Source organism: Rattus rattus, chromosome 9 (assembly GCF_011064425.1).
Source record: "Rattus rattus isolate New Zealand chromosome 9, Rrattus_CSIRO_v1, whole genome shotgun sequence".
NCBI lineage: Eukaryota > Metazoa > Chordata > Mammalia > Rodentia > Muridae > Rattus > Rattus rattus.
Genome location: NC_046162.1, coordinates 85760335 through 85777282, shown reverse-complemented (window position 1 = coordinate 85777282; position 16948 = coordinate 85760335).

Below are 16948 nucleotides of genomic sequence, written 5' to 3'. Positions count from 1 at the left end.
TTTTATTCCTGCACAAACACCATGACTAAGAAGCAAGTTGGGGAGGAAAGGGTTTATTCAGCTTACACTTCCACGTTGCTGTTCATCACCAAAGGAAGTCAGGACTGGAACTCAGGTCAGGAAGCAGGAGCTGATGCAGAGGCCATGGAGGGATGTTACTTACTGACTTGCTTCCCCTGGCTTGCTCAGCTTGCTCTCTTATAGAACCCAAGACCACCAGCCCAGGGAATGGCACCACCCACAAGGGGCCCTCCCTCCTTGATCACTAATTGAGAAAATGCCCTACAGCTGGATCTCATGGAGGCATTTCCTCAAGGGAGGCTCCTTTCTCCGTGATAACTCCAACTTATATAAAGTTGACACACAGAACCAGCCAGCACAGACTGTGTCTTGAAAAGAGGCAGAGATGCAAAATGGCTCAGCTGGTAAAGACACTTGCTACCAACTTGATGACCTGACTTCAATCCCTGCACCTACATGATGGGAGGAGAGAACTGATTCCAGAAGGTTGTACCGTCCACATGTAAGTCATGACAAGTACACACACACACACACACGCACACACACACAGACACACAGACACATACACACAGACACATACACACAGACATACACACAAATACACACACAGACATACACATACATACACACACACAGACACACACTCATAGACATACACACACATACACACACACACAGAGAGACACACACAGACATACACACACAGACATACACACACATACACATACAGAGACACAGAGAGATACACACATACACACACATACACAGACACAGACAATACACATACACACAGACACACATACAGAGACAGACAGACACACACATACACATACACAGACATACATACACACACAGACACACACACATACACACACACACACACACATACACATACACACACACAGACATACACACAGATACACACACAGACATATACACACATACACAGACACACAGACACACAAACACACACACACAGACATACAGATACACACAGTTACACACACAGACACACACACGTTATCATTTTGGTTTTGGAAGCATTTTTAAACAAGTGGCATGGCTCTTGCCTACAGGGGACTTTGAAGGAGCCAGGTCCTGGGGTGTTCCTTGAGGACTACAGCTGAGTAGTGAGCCTCTGAGATAGAGAGAGGTTTGATGATGTCAGAGGAGTAATGGGGTCTATAGAGATGCTAACGGAGGCTCTTAGACATATTGTCCATTGGTGGGCATTTGGGGGGACAGATATGGTAAAGAGCAAACTACTGTCCCTTGGCTGACTGCTTAGCCACAGAAAGCTCTAGGATGAAGTCCAAAAATGGACACAGGCTCCAGGACCTTCCTAAACAAATATGAGCGGCTGCTGTGTAGGACTGAGCAAGCCCAACAGACAAGAGCAAACCAGAAGACCCTTCTCTCGTCTTTACTTTCTTTGTTTTGTTTTGACAGAGTCTTACTAAGTATTTCTGGCTACCCTGGAACTGTGTAGACCAGACTGGCCTCTAACTCACGGAGTGCTGCCTCTCCCTCGGTGTGCACTGCCACTCCTAGCAGAAAAGAACTCTGAAATTACCAATATTCCCTTTAGCCCCCTATTCTTGCCTTCTCCTTCCCTTTCTGTTGCTATAATTCAAAACACAGCTCTCACCTCAGAGGAAAAACAAGGTAATATATTTTGGAGTCAAATAGGAGTGACTGTTTCAAAAACATTGCTGGGGAAACAGGTAGGCAGGTTACAGCAGGCAGGGCAGTCTCTGCTACAGGACTCACATGTAGGTAGCCTTGGACTTGAAGTTGTTGGAAGCTACTGGTTATTAAATTAATACAACCCATACATTTGATGTGACTGTCACAAGGGTGTCAGGTCAGACATGGAGTGGACAACTATGAGGGATAAAAGAGAGTCCATAGCATTCCAACTCTTTGCAGTCGTCAGTCAGGTTTACAGAGTCTTTAGGAGGTGTGGCTTCCTTTGAGAACCTGAGTTAACACAGCCTGTAAAGCCAGCTCAGGAAACTGGGGCTACTTTTCCAAATCTTTAGACAGGGCATCACCTGGCACATGAATCATTAGTAAAAAGCCAGCTAAGGGGGCTGGAGAGAGGGCTCAGTGGTTAAGAGCACTGACTGCTCTTCCAGAGGTCCTGAGTTCAATTCCCAGCAACCACATGGTGGCTCACAATCAATGGGTCTGATGCCCTCTTCTGGTATGTCTGAAGTCAGAGATTATATATATATATATATATATATATATATATATATATGTATGTATAATAAATCTTTAAAATTAGCCAACTCAAAGCTGAGCATGGTGGTTCGGGCCTTTAGGCCCAGCCTTTGGAAAGCAGAGTGCGTTTGTACCCAGGCTGAAATATGTAGGAAGACTTTGTTCCAAAACACAAACAACTAGGACTTTAAACAAAATGCATGGTGACTGTGGTTTGATGGTTTTTACCAACCCTGAGGTTGCATGGAGGGTCTGGTATAGATCTAGAACCTCAACAGAAGGTACAGAGTGGAGAGAAAGGTCACCCACTAAGGGTCCACACACCAGCAGGCAGACGACAAGGGTGACTGCCAAGTTCAGGGCAGCTGGTGGTCAGACTTCTCCAAGGTTTCCTTTAAGTGGGAACGAGTTACTCCTAAAGCCTCAAGTCTCACTGGCCAACCAGACTACCCTCTCTGTGGGTGAGGGTGACTTAAAGCCTCTCTAGGCCTGTAACCACCTGTCCTTAATTCACTGAGGCAGAAAGGCCCAGTTCTGTTGCTGGATCCTTGTACTTGACCAAACCCAGTCCTGCAAATATATGTATGTATGTATGTATGTATGTATGTATGTATGTATGTATGCATGTATGTATTTGAGACGTGGTTGAGGGTTGGAGAGATGGCTCAGCCAGTGGTGAAGAGCACTGACTGCTCTTCCAGAGGTCCTGAGTTCAAATCCCAGCAACCACATGGTGGCTCACAACCATCTGTAATGGGATCTAATACCCTCTTCTGGTGTGTCTGAAGACAGCTACAGTGTACTCATATATAATAAATATAATAAAAAAAAGAGAGAGATGAGGGAGAGAAAGCATTGCACACTGCAGCAGGGTATGGTGGTGCATGCTTTTAATTTTTTTTTTTTTTTTTTTTTTTTCGGAGCTGGGGACCGAACCCAGGGCCTTTGCGCTTCCTAGGCAAGCACTCTACCACTGAGCCAAATCCCCAACCCCGGTGCATGCTTTTAAAGAGAGAGAGAGAGAGAGAGAGAGAGAGAGAGAGAGAGAGAGAGAGAGAGACATGGTTGAGCTATATAACCCAAGCTGGCACCAAACCTGAGGCAATCCCCCTTCCTCAGTCCTCCAAAATGCTTTCAGAACAGGTGTGAACCGCAGTCAAAGGATTTGACTAAATCAAAGGATTTGTGAATACAGCCTGTTCTCACAGGAATGTTTGCCCTGCTTCCCAACTGAGACCATCCTCGTTGAGGAAAGTTATACTCTGAAAACTATGGAGCCTGTTTTAACTGGCTACAGCACTGAACAGGAACTGGGACCTCCGGTGAGGTTTGGGAGACCAAGCAGGATGCAGACCTGTCTGATTAGCTCATTCAGGAGAGCATGATCTCAGGGTCATGAGTTTGTGCCCCATGTTGGGAGCCAAAATGTAGTTCAACCATTTTAAGCTTATCCCTGATTAGCTTACTAATAAATGAGACTCAGACTATGGTCATTTTGTTTGGCTTTGACAATTGTCTGGGAGGTAGCCCCCAATCTACTCTTCTGTCAGCCTGACCGCCTCCTCCGCGGTGTACCCCAGACACTTGATGTTTTCCTGGACATGTGCTCATGGTCCCTCTCCTCATTGGCTGGCTTCCTCCCCCTCTCCTTCTTCCTCTTTCTCCACCCGGTCTCTCCTCTCTCCTTTCTCTTTTCCCCCCGCAATTCTGCTAAACTCAAAACCCACCAACTTCTAATTCCTCTAGTAATTGACTATAACCAATTTTATTTAAATCAAAGAACAAGGTTTGCACAACAAAAGCTTGTAAACTTGGTAAGTCACTCATAGGCCTAGACCTTCCAGTATAAAATTTAGCATTACAGTAATACATCAGACCAAACCTCAACAGCTTACACCAAACACCCGCTACAGCACACACACACACACACACACACACACACACACACACACACACACACACACACACACACACATGCACTGCTGGTCCCTCCCAGAAGGTTTGGGGTCCTGGAACCTTAAGACAGGGACTGCCCACAGAGAAGACCAAGTCTGTGGAGTTATCCAGTTAAGGTAGCCCAGGCTTAGGGGCTGGATGGTGTATAGACGGTGTGAATCTCTAACAAGAACCATGTACCCCATCCTGAGCCGAAGCCATGCCAGACTGCTGAGGCTTCCCAGGCCTTGCAGGACCACAAAGCGCTCTGATCTCCAAACTCTTCCTCTTGACCAGCCTGGGGCCACTCAGACATGGGCACTTATCAGTCCCCTCTGCTGTCTCATGGCTCTCCTCCCCATGGCCAGCCCTCTATGTGAGCACAACTGGTGCCCTCCATATGGAGTACCACTAGCGCCCCAGAGTGCTGTCCAGGCCAAAGTGCTGAAGTGTTCTGGACTTGACCAGGGAAATGGCTCTGCCTTCAGCCACCATTCTGAAGTCAGACTACTCCAGGCCACTACCATTCAGACTGATCATCCTCAGAGATGATCTGCCCACTCCCCACAGATTTAAAAACCAAACTGATCTGGGAGGGCAATGCCAGGCCAGAGGGCAGGCAGCTTCTAAGGTAGACAGACTGTGTTTGTACCTGACCTGGAAGTCACGGCATTTGACACTGCCCCCCCATCCCAGGACTGCCCTATTAATTCTGTAGGAAAACAAACCCTGGAGGAAGGTCCTATAACCGTCCATGATCTCGTCTTCCTTCTAGCCAGCAAACCTACCAGGTACTGCTGTCTATGGGATAGGTTTGGGAAAGTCACAATGTACACTGCCCCATGCACATGCCAGGAAGTGAGATGGTCTTGTCTCTGTCTGTCTCCTCCCAACCCCCATCTCCAGAGATAAGACCCAATCAGTTTCTATACATGCCCACATCCCTTCCCTCTACTCTAAGGCCAAACAGAAACATCAGGATTCCTCAGCAAAGGGATTTGCAACTTGAGGTCTGGACTCTTGCCCTTGAATTGGAGTCAGACATCTGGGAGCCATGATGTAAACACTGGGGATTAAACACAGGTCCTTCAGAGCAGCTCAGCTCCAAGGTGGCCAAGCGGTGTCTCCAGCCTCTGGCCCTATTGTCTCTCACATCACAACAGTGGGTATAAGCCTCCAACACAGAGATCTGTAGGGGACAAACTGCATCCAACCACATATGGACCATTAGTGTAATCCAGAAGGGTGAGGTCCGTGCAGTCCACGGAATATGAATTGAAGCCCTCTGGTGTCTGTGGGGTCTGGAGAGGTGGTGGGACCCCGGAGTAGGAGCTGTAGGACTAGATTATGCAAGATTTCAATTTAATTCTCCTAAAATTCTCCTAGGCCCTTTTATTGGGGTGGGGGGTTGAGTGTTTGGTGTTTTGAACAGGTATTTTTCTGTATGTCTTGGCTGTTTTGGCACTGTCGACTAGACAGGCCTCAAACTCACAGAGACCCAATTGCCTGTGTCTCCTAAGCCCTGGGATTAAAGGCCTGCACCGCTGCACCTGGCTGCTAGGCCCAGTCTAGGACACAAGGTGAGCTAAGTCCAGATGTTCAAGGCTCAGAGAAAGGTCTAACACCCACCCCCAACACAAACCCAGTATGGCTTACGGTCAGAGGTAGAGGGTGGCAGGGGAGGGTAGGTTTCTCAAGACACTTGAGAGAGAGGAGGGAGTAAGGGGAGAGAAAGGGAGAGGGAAGAGTTACAAGATCTATGGGTACCACTGTCAATGTCTATATATATCATCTAGCTAGCTAGCTATGGTTTTTTTTTTAAAGATTTATTTATTTCGTGTATGTGAATACAGTGTTGCTGTCTTCAGACACAGGAGAAGAGAGCAGATCCTCATTACGTATGGTTGTGAGCCACCATGTGGTTGCTGAGAATTGAACTCAGGACCTTTGGAAGAGCAGTCAATGCTCTTAACTGCTAAGCCATCTCTCCAGCCCTAGCTATGGTTTTTAATGACAGGGTTTCACTGTGTAGCTCTGGCTGTCCTGTAACTCACTCTGTAAACCAGGCTGGCCTCTAACTCCCAGAGATCCACCTGCCTCTGCCTCCCAAGGGCTAGGATTAAAGGCCATCACCCAGCTGGAGGCTCTTTTTTAATGGACAAAAACCCAAAAAACCAAACCAATCAAACAAACAAACAAACAAACAAACAAAAAGACAAAAATAAAAAAAGAACAGGGCTGCACCCAAAGGGTTTATATGAACTACACCGGTGTTCTCCTTGGGTGGGAATTGGATAAATGCCATTGTATTTGAAAAACCCTTTTGGGGAGCAACTCACCTGGCAGGGATTTGAGGAATTTGAGGTTGCCTGTTTGGGTCATGGCAGCTTGGATGCCCAGACACTTTCGGATGCTGTATTCTTCCTGGAGTAAGCTCAAACAGCCAAACCTCTGATTCCCTATGATTCTATAAGAAAGTAGCACAAGTGAGCGTGGCACTCCTAGCCTCCTTCTGCTCTAGAAACATACAGCTTCCCAGTCATCCCAGTCAAGGCAAACAAGTTCTTTGAAGTCTAAGCTGAGGTCTGAGTCCTAGTTCTCCAGATTCGAAGAGATAGGGCTATCTGAAGGGCTCAATAAACGTCAACTTTGATAGATAACTAGCTGTCAACTATCAGCTCTCCTCCTCTTTGACAGCATCGTGGCTAGGTGATCCAGAAACCTAGAAGGCAGCACTTACAGCAGGCAGTGCGTGGGCGGGCGATGGGGAAGGCTGAGTGAGCTGAGGTGACGAGGAGTTAACTGGTGATGGTGATTCCAGCTTAAGAAATGGGGAGGCGGGGGGCAGGCATGTGAGGACAGTGGACTGATGCAGGGACAGGTGATGAGGGATGAAGGGCTAGAGCAGTGAGCCTGGACCTTCCGGCCCCTCATACTGGAGTATCAGGATCCTGATTTCAAGAAGGACACAGTCCCTGCTTGCAGCACCCCAGTGACAGAACTCAGCTGTCTCTGAGGTACAGACTGAACAGCTGAGTCCCAGACAGCACAAGCACCTACCTAGGTAGCTGTATAGGGAGGGACGGGGCTGGGACTCCAAACCTGCTCTACCTCACTCCAGTGCTCCTTCAAGGCCATTTCTCTGCCTCCAACCAACTTTGTCTCTAGGACTTGCCCAGCATTTTCTGATCATGGAAGATACGCTGTGACTCCGGGTACCCTCAGTACCTACTGAGAAAAGGCTTGGTCAACCTTGAGTCTTACAATGGAGAGAGGAGCCAGACAAGTTCCCTGCCTTGCCAGGACCGGAAATGGCTGCAGCCCATCCCCTTTTCCTCTCACACGTAGCTTATTATGCAACTTAGATGGATTAGATCGGTGGTTCTCAACCTGTGGGTCACAACCCCCTCAGGTCACCTAAGGTCATTGGAAAACACAAATGTTAACATCCCTATGTATAACAGTACCAAAATTATGAAGTAACAATGAAAATAATTCTGTGGGGCTGGGGATTTAGCTCACGGGTATAGCGTTTCCTAAGGAAGGGAAGGCCCCGGGGTTTGTGTCCAGGTCCAAAAAAAAAAAAAAAAAAAAAAAAAAAAAAAAAAAAAAAAGAAAATAATTCTGTGGCTGAGGGGTCACCACAACATGAGGAACTGTATTGAAGGGCCACGGCACTGGAAAGGTTGAGAACTGCTAGATTAGTTGGCTGAGGGAGCTTTGGGGATCACAAGTTGTGACAAGAGAAGGATGTTGTAAGACAGCAGAGTGGACAGGAAGCACACCATTAAATGTCCTACAGTAGCAAAAGATGCGTAAAAACGCCTTGAGATAGGAGACAGGTCCTCTTTCTGGCCCATGCTCCCCTTCCCCCTCCAAATGTGCTTACACTAAAGGAAACAGCTCACAGCAGCAGGGGGCTGGGATAGGATCTTCTGTGGAGCTTCCCAGAGTGTTTACTCACATTCCCGTGGTCCCCAAGGGCTTGGCTGAGCTTCCCAGTATCAGCAGAGAAGAAAGCAGCCGACCAGAATGAACCTAATTCTCACAGCCAGACCTCAGTCAGATCATTTTATTCTCCTATTGGACTTAACCCCAGAAAAGGCTACTCAGGGCCATGAGGTTAGACAACATAAGTCTCTGCTGTCACCCACGAGGTACCAACAGACCCTCTCTGGGTAAAGATGTCTTTTACAGTTTTGTTGAGATATAATTTACACATCGAGCAATTCACTATTTGCCTGGTTGGTTGGCTGTGGTATTTGTCTGTTTTGTTTTTGTTTTTGAGGCCAAGTCTCATGTAGTCCAAGCTAGCCTCAAAATGACTGGGTAGCTGAACTCTTTTTTTTTTTTTCCAGGGCTAGGGACCGAACCCAGGACCTTGCACTTCCTAGGCAAGCGCTCTACCACTGAGCTAAATCCCCAACCCCTTGTTTTTTTTTTTTAATAGTAACAGTACAAAGAGAATCATAATTAAGGGTTCGTTTGCTTGGTTGGTTTTGGTTTTTCAAGTCAGGGTTATTCTGCAACTCACTCTGTAGACCAGGCTGGCTTCAAATTCACAGAGATCTGCTTGTCTCTGCCTCCGGAGTACTGGCATTAAATGCTTGCATCACTACTACCTGGCCTAAATCAAGGTTCTTGGAAAATGCATTGCTGGTGGGGCTGGTGAAGTGGCAGGGCAGGTAAAGACACTTGTCATAAGAGCCAGGCAATGTCATAAATTCTCAGGCATTGACCATGAGAATACCATGACCAAGATCAACCTGGGGAGGGACGAGCTAATATGACTTACAGGCCTATCATGGGGTGGGGGTCGGGGGAGCCAAAGCAGGAACTCCAATCAGGAGCTTAGAGCAGAAACCAGCGGTAGGCGGCTGCTTACAGCCTTGCTCCTTCTGGTTCATGTGCAGCTACCTTTCCTTTCAGTTGGTTCTGTTTTTAAGGCAGGATCTCCCTGTGTAGCCATATCTGGCCAGGAATTTTCTTTGTGGACCAGGCTGGTCTACCAGGCTGGCCTCCAACTCACAGAAATCTACTCGTCTCTCTCAAGTGCTGGATTTTTTTTTTTTTTTTTTTTTTTTTTTTGAGACAGGGTTTCTCTGTGTAGCCCTGACTGTCTTGGAACTCACTCTGTAGACCAGGCTGATCTCAAACACAAAGATCTGCCTGCCTCTGCCCCCGGAGTGCTGGGATTAAAAGCATGCACCACCACAAGCTAGCTGAGCTGTTTTTCTTATACAGTCTTGGCAGAATGTGCCTTGGTGTGACACCATTCCCATGGACTGGCCTTACATCAATTAACCATTAAGAAAATGCCACATACAGGGGCTGGGGATTTAGCTCAGTGGTAGAGCGCTTACCTGGGGAAGCGCAAGGCCTGGGTTCGGTCCCCAGCTCCAAAAGAAAAAAAAAAGAACAAAAAAAAAAAAAAAAAAAGAAAAGAAAATGCCACATAGATGTGCCCACAGGCCAACCAAATGGAGGTGAGTATTCAAATGAGGTTCCCTCTTCCCAGGAAATAATAATCTTGGTTGATAACTAAGATCGGCCAGCCCACCGAGTAAAGGTGAAGTGAGGAACCTGCACCTCCACAGACTTGACCTTCCTCCATGCCAGTCTCCCGTAGGTGGTGACCGAAAAGCAAGGACATCTCTGCTCAGGTGTTATCTGGTGACATTTATAGCCTTTAGGGCAAAGGAAGCTAGATGTACGCTTGTAAATTCCAAATCGATGTTCCTGCCAGTCACAAGGATGTCAGGTCACACCTAGAGGTGGCAGGCACTAACTGGCTGTTAGGGTGCTGTAGAGAGCCCACGATGATTCACTTCCCAATCTGTAACAGTCCAGCTATTGATAGTTACTGGCATTTTAATCAGTCAGCCATAAAATGTTTATCACAGGTGTGGTGTTCATTCTCCTGGGAACTTCAGTTCATGCTGTCAGTGCCTGATAGTTTTCTGTTGTTGCAGTTGCTGTCTTTGGAGACAGGATTCTCCCTGTGTATGTGGAATGTAGACCACGCTGACCTCCGTATAGATGTCCTCTTGCCTCTGTTCCCAAGAGCTGAGGTTAAAGGCATTTTCCACCCCCTTAATACCATTAACACATGACTTTGGTCATTAACTCCTGTATTCATTCAAGGGACAAATCACCTTCAAATCCCAATGAGAATTAAAACAAAGGAACCCTGACACCCCACCTATGGCTTCAAAAATCCTCTTACCCTCTCAGCCAAGATGGCCTCTAAATTACTTTCTGCCTCTGTGTTTGTCTCTACATGGCTTAAACATTTCATATAATCAGGTGATATGTGGTCCTTCATGGAGTGTGGTCTTCCTTCATTTAGCATAATGCTTTCAAGTTTCTTTACTTACCATATGCCTTCAATGTCCGTGTAGCAACAAACAGTAATTCACTTCTGAGAAGGCCAGTTTGTTGTGTTATCTTGACAGAGTCACAGGGTGTCCAGTCAGAAAAGGGACAATCCCCTAGAACTAGAGTTCCTGACAGTTGTGAGCCACCAGGTAAGTGCTGGGAACTAAACCCAGGTCTTCTGCAAGAGTAGCATGCATTACCCTCCATTCCCCAAGACAGGGTTTCTCTGGCTGTCCTGGGACCCACTCCGTAGACCAGGCGGACCTCAAACTCACAGAAATCTGTCTGACTCTGCCTCCTGAGTGCTGGGAGTAAAGGCGTGAACCACCATCACCCAACTGCAGCAGTGCTCTTAATCACTGTGCTGTTTCCAACCTTCACTGTTGGGTTTTCTGAGGTGTTGCTGTTGTTGTTAGGTTTTTGTTTGAGACAAGGTCTCATGTAGCTCAAACTAGCCTAGAACTCCTGGTACTCCAGCCCCTCTCTCTTCCAAGTGCTGGGACTAAATGTATAAATACAAAATGCAGTTCTCAACCCAAATGTGAAATACAGTTCTCATCTCAAAAGAAGTTTATTCTGGAGCCAAATAGGAATGATTTTAATAACCCAGGTACGTCACAGGGCAGGATTTACCACAGATCGCAGATGCTGTCTAATGACATTGTTAGCTTTTGATTTGGCGAGAACTGGTGACTGCAATTCAAAGGTTTCCCATGATCACTACCAGAGTCTTAGCACAGTCAGGGGTGGACAGTGAATGGCTGTAAGGGGCTAAAGACAGCCCTGGATACTTTGGCAATGGATCTATAACGTAACTCTCGATGATTCCAGAAATTCTTGTCAGTAGAATCCCTGCCACCATGCCAGAAACACCTTGATTTCAGTGACTTTGTTCTTTAAACCCTCGCCCAAGCTAAGGAATAGGGGCAGAGTGGGCATAAGGAAGGTTGTGGATCAGATCAGAAAAAAAAAAATTCAACCTCTCTCCACTCCACAAAGGAACTACTTGGGCCATAGGCCACCATGCTGGCTACTAGCAAGCTATGGGGGAAGTTTGGTCAGATCTGTGTATCCAGAAACCTCACTCTGGCAAAGTACTTAGTGAAAGAGGACTCCTAGTCCCTCGGTTTCCACAGACGTATGTGTTTCATGGAGCTGTGAATACAGAGATGTTGGGAAGCCAGGCCACTGGCCCTGCTCTCAGAAGCATTGGGCCACTTAGAATAGATTCCCTTTCAAAGGCATAGTTGTTGAAAACCACTGCTTCAAAGCAAAGACTGGAGGGGCAGGGAGGACAGTGGAGGATCTCCGTGGGGCTTTTAGAGGAGGATCTGTGCAGGATTCCCACACAGGGACCATCTAAAAGGTGGATTCCCAGGGCTGCAGAGATGGCTTAAGGATCAAAGAACTTTTTGAGCTAGATGTGGTCACACGTGGCTTCAGTCCCACTACCTCAGGCAGAGGCAGGCACATTTCTGTGTGTAGTAGGCCAGCTAGGACTAGATAGTGAGATCCTATCTTAAAAGAGGGTAAGGTGCAGAGAGCAGAGAGAGAACTCTCTATTCTTCCAGAGGACCCTAGGGTTTCCAACACCCACATGTAACTCCAGCTCCAGGGGACCCAACACCATCTTGGTCTCCAAGGGAACCATATTCAAATATGCACACACGGACTCACACACATATGCATTAAAAAACCTTTGGCTGTCCTAGAATTCACTCTACAGACCAAACTGACCCCGAACTCACAGAGATCTGCCTGCCTTTACCTCTCAAGTGCTGGGATTAAAAGCTTGTGCTACCACTGCCTGGATTTTTTTGTTTGTCTCTTTTTTCTTTAAGTTAATTCTAAACATAACGTGGAAGGCCTCTAATCCTAGGACGCTTGGGAGGTGGAGGCAGAACAAACTTAACATCATCCTGACTTCATATTAAGTTAGAAGACCAGTCTGAGTTACGTGAGACCCTGTCCCAAAAATAATTGCAAAAATCTTATATGTATTTTACATGTATGAGTGGTGAATGTGTGTGTGTGTGTGTGTGTGTGTGTGTGTGTGTGTGTGTGTGTGTGTGTGTGTGTGCATCACAGGCACGTGTGGTTCCCAAGGAGTTCAAAGAGAGGGTTGGATCCCTGGAACTGGATTTATGGGTAGTAGTGGGCAGTCATATAAATGCTTGGGTTCTCTGAAAGAGCAAGCAGTGTTCTTAACCTCTGAGCCATCTCTCTAGATCTCAATGTTTTGTTGTTTTGGTTTTTTTTAAGATATATTTATTTATTTTATGTATATGAGTACACCGTAAATTCAGACACACCAGAAGAGGGCACCAAGATCCTATTACAGATGGCTGTGAGCCACCATGTGGTTGCTGGGGATTGAACTCAGGACCTCAGGAAGAGCAGTCAGTGCTCTTAACCACTGAGCCATCTCTCCAGCCCCCTTGTTGTTTGTTTTTGTTTAAAACAAAAAACATGGAGACACAACTTATCAGTGAGCAGTAGCTGATGTTTTCTGATTTGGTCAGCAGAGCAGGCAGTAAGACCACCTCGATTCTCATGCTTCTCCCAATGTCTCCTTCCTAGTCTGCTTAACTCTACACATAAAACGTGTTAGAGGGCTGGAGAGATGGCTCAGTGGTTAAGAACTCCAATTGCTCTTCCAGAGGTCCTGAGTTCAATTCCCAGCAACCACATGGTGGCTCACAACCATCTGTAAATGAGATCTGATACCCTCTTCTGGTGAGTCTGAAGACAGCTACAGTGTACTCATATATAATAAATAAAAGGTATGGCTTTCTTTAAAAAAATAATAATTAAAAAAAAAAAACATGTTAGAGGAGCCAGTGTGGTACTTACTTGCAACTCCAGCATTTAGAGGTTGAAGCAAAGGGATGTGAGGTTTAAGGATGACCTGGGTGACCCAGAAAGATCCAGTGTCAAACAAACAAGAACTAGATGAATAGGAAAATGGAACCTACTCTCCCAGTCCCTTAGGTGTACCAAGCCTACACGCCCAGGATCAAGCCCAGCCTCTCCATCTGGTTTGAGTGTCTTACTCTGGCCAGATGCTATGAAGCCTTGCAGATAGTAATATGTATCCCAGGCAGGCTCTTCCCCAGCCTGGCCACCATCACTATGGAAACCAAAGCCTTGGAATAAAGGAAAAACTGGGTCTGTCTGTTGGGGAAATCTTACTGTGCTTTTATTGTCTGGCAGAGGACAGCACTGAGTGAAACAGGCATGGTCTTTGAACCACTGAATTAAGGGTTCTGGTTTTGCAATGACCGACACTGGCTGCTGCATGGACCTATGGTACTTCCTGTCCCAACATCTCACCAACATCCCTAGGCCTGCATCTCTATGGGCTTCCTTTGGACTCCCAGCTCAGACACTGGTTCAAATCTACACATTTGACAAGAGACCCGAGGACCCTGAGGAAGCCACCTTCTCCTGAGTGTCCAATCGGGAGAGGACTTTAGAAATTTGGGGGTGGCCTTCCCCGCTTAGCTCTCTAACTCAAGCCCTAAGGCTCTCACCCACCCTCTGTAGGTAGCCTGACTCTCCTAAGGCCTTCCATTCTGTGCATTCTTCCTCAGACGTCTGTCTTGATCAGAGGGCCCAGGCAATTTTGGGTATCAAGGCTCCACCAAGAAAAATGTCTGCAAAGCTGTGAAAGCATCCAAGGGGCAGCTGAGGTCAGAAAGCGCAGGTTCAGATTGTAGCTCTTGCTTCTCTGACTGGGCTGAAGGGATGCGGCTCCCACCAGCTGCATTTGTGATGGGCGTCACAGTGACTGAAAGCACTGAGTGGAGTGGCTCATGTGACACAGGACTTCATCTGGAAGAGACATGTAGCACTTGGCCAATGACTGGAAGCTGTAATCTCTGTGTGGTTTAGCAGGTTGGTCTCCGGCCCCTGGTGAGAAGATGCCCACACCATGCCTTATGTTTCTGACATTTCGCTTCTGCTCCTTGGGTCCCAGGTGAGCAACTACCTCTCAGAAATGTCTAGATTCATGACTCAAAAGATTAAGTCCAACCTCATAAGCTGAAGGAGGGTGCACATGTGAGGGGCAGGGCAGGAGAGAGCCAGGAGCATGGCCTGGGCCTCAGGGCTTTGGATACACATCCGAAAGATAGGAATCCCTGCCACACATATCAGGAGAACTTAGGGACAGAGTCAGGGGAACTGGGATGCAGCTCTTATGCCTAGCATCTATGAAGCCCTGAAGTCGATCCCCAGTACTGCTTAAGAGTAAGCATGGTGGCATACCCCTGTAGGTGTGTGAGAGGGGGATGCATAAGGATCAGAAGTTCGAGGCTATTCTTGGGCACATAATGAGTTTGAGGCCAGCCTGAGTCACATGAGACTTTTTGTTTAGCTCAAAGCTGGGCAGTGGTGACACACTCCTTTGATCCCAGCACTCAAGAGGCAGAAGCAGGCAGATCTCTGTGAGGCTAGCCTAGTCTCCAGAGGAGTTCCAAAACAAAGGTTTGGACTATTGCTATGTATTATAATCCTAAATTTTATACCTAAAGGTCTAGGCATGTGTAGGGGCTTCTTCCGTTTACAAGTTTTTGTTATGCAAACCTTGTTCCTCAAGTTAAAACTATTGGTTAAATAAAATGGGCTACGTCTAATTCCTGGAAAATTAGAGAATTAGAGGTGGTTTTGGAGGGACCTGGTTGGAGGAGGAGAGACTGGGGGAGAAGGAAGAGAAGGTGAGGAGAAGGAGAAGCCACCATGAGACAGATGAGTTCATGAAAACCTGTCCCTGAGGGATGGCCAACTGGAGTTAAGAGCAGGCCAGATGAAACATAGTAAGTAATAACTCGGGGTTATCGATAGGAAAGTAGATTATAATAGCACAGAGGATAGACATCTGCCCAGCTCCTGTGCTGTTCAAGACTTAATTGTAAGTAATAAAAGTTATGTGTCTTTTACCCAGGAACTGAACGATCAAAGTCAGGGTAGAAACACCAGATTGGGATTAAAACTTTCTACAACAACACACAAAGAAAACCTGTCTTGAAAAAAATAAACAAGGGCTGGAGAGATGGCTCAGTGGTTAAGAGCACCCAACTGTTCTTCCAGAGGTCATGAGTTCAATTCCCAGCAACCCCATGGTGGCTCACAACCATCTGTAAAAAGATCCGATGCCCTCTTCTGGTGTATCTGAAGACAGCTACAGTGTACTTATATATAATAAATGAATAAATCTTAAAAAAAAATAAAATAAACAAGCAAACACTAAACCAAAAAGCTAAACAAAAATAAAATGTGATTGAGCTAAGGAAAACCATCAGCTGAGGGCGGCCCTCGAGGTCTTACTCCCCCAAACATCCCTGAGACTGTGAACAGAAGAGGGCAGCTTGGTGTCTTAAGCCCCACTGCTCTCAAAACATGTGACGCCTTTGGTGATCATTTTAACAAGAGCTTAACAACCTGAGGCTCCCTTAGCAACCTCTTGCCCTCTGCTCCTTGAACCTCACGGAGTGGGAGACAGTACAAGGCTTGGCTCTGGGTTCTGGGCTGTATGCTTCTTCCTGGCAAGAAAACACATTCTGAGCAACAAGTGGGAATTAGGACTAGGTTCTCCCAAGAGGGAAATAGCTATCTGCCTTTGTACTTCCCACTGCTCACCCACAGGACTGGGCCCCTCTCGGATATATCCCAGTAGCCCCAGGAAGCTTGGCCTGCCCTGTCCCACTCTCCAGAGATAACAGGGTCTCTCTCTCTCTCTCACCTTGCCTTCTGCCCAGACTGAAGTCCAAGAGAGAGTCCTGGGTGTGATTTGCCTCTGAAGGGGTAATTTCCTCACGTTGCATAAACACGCTTTGGAAGAAGTCCAGGCACCTGTGCCCAGTGCCTGGTTCTGGACAAGTTCCTTTCCAACCCTGTGCCCGTTCCCAAGAGTCGGACTCAGGAGACTGTAAAGACATAAACTGCCGAAGCACACCCTGTTTTCGACTCCTGAGTCACAGGGTCTCGGGGACACACTGCTACCTTTGCAGACTTCTTAATCGTCTGACACCCTGCTTAGGAGGAAGGAGGCACTGATCCTGGGGAGGCAGGCAGTACTGGGGGACAAGTAGCAGACTCAGAGTACTAGATTCCAGTCCTGCTCCTAGCTGCTCTGGCTGTCTGGCTTGGAGCTGTGGGCTACCTACTCTGTGATCCCCGGGAACTGCGGTCCCACATCTCCCAGCTGTTGTGATTCTCAGAGGAGACTGCGTAGAAGTTAGACTGTCATCTTAACCCTGCAGAGGACCTTTTACAGGGCTCGCAGGGAACTGGGCAAGCTATCTGGTCTGCTCTGCCTTGACCAGCTCAAACAGCCCTCTAAGTTCCTTATTTCCCTCGCAGGTGCTTCCTGTGACTTTTTAACCTG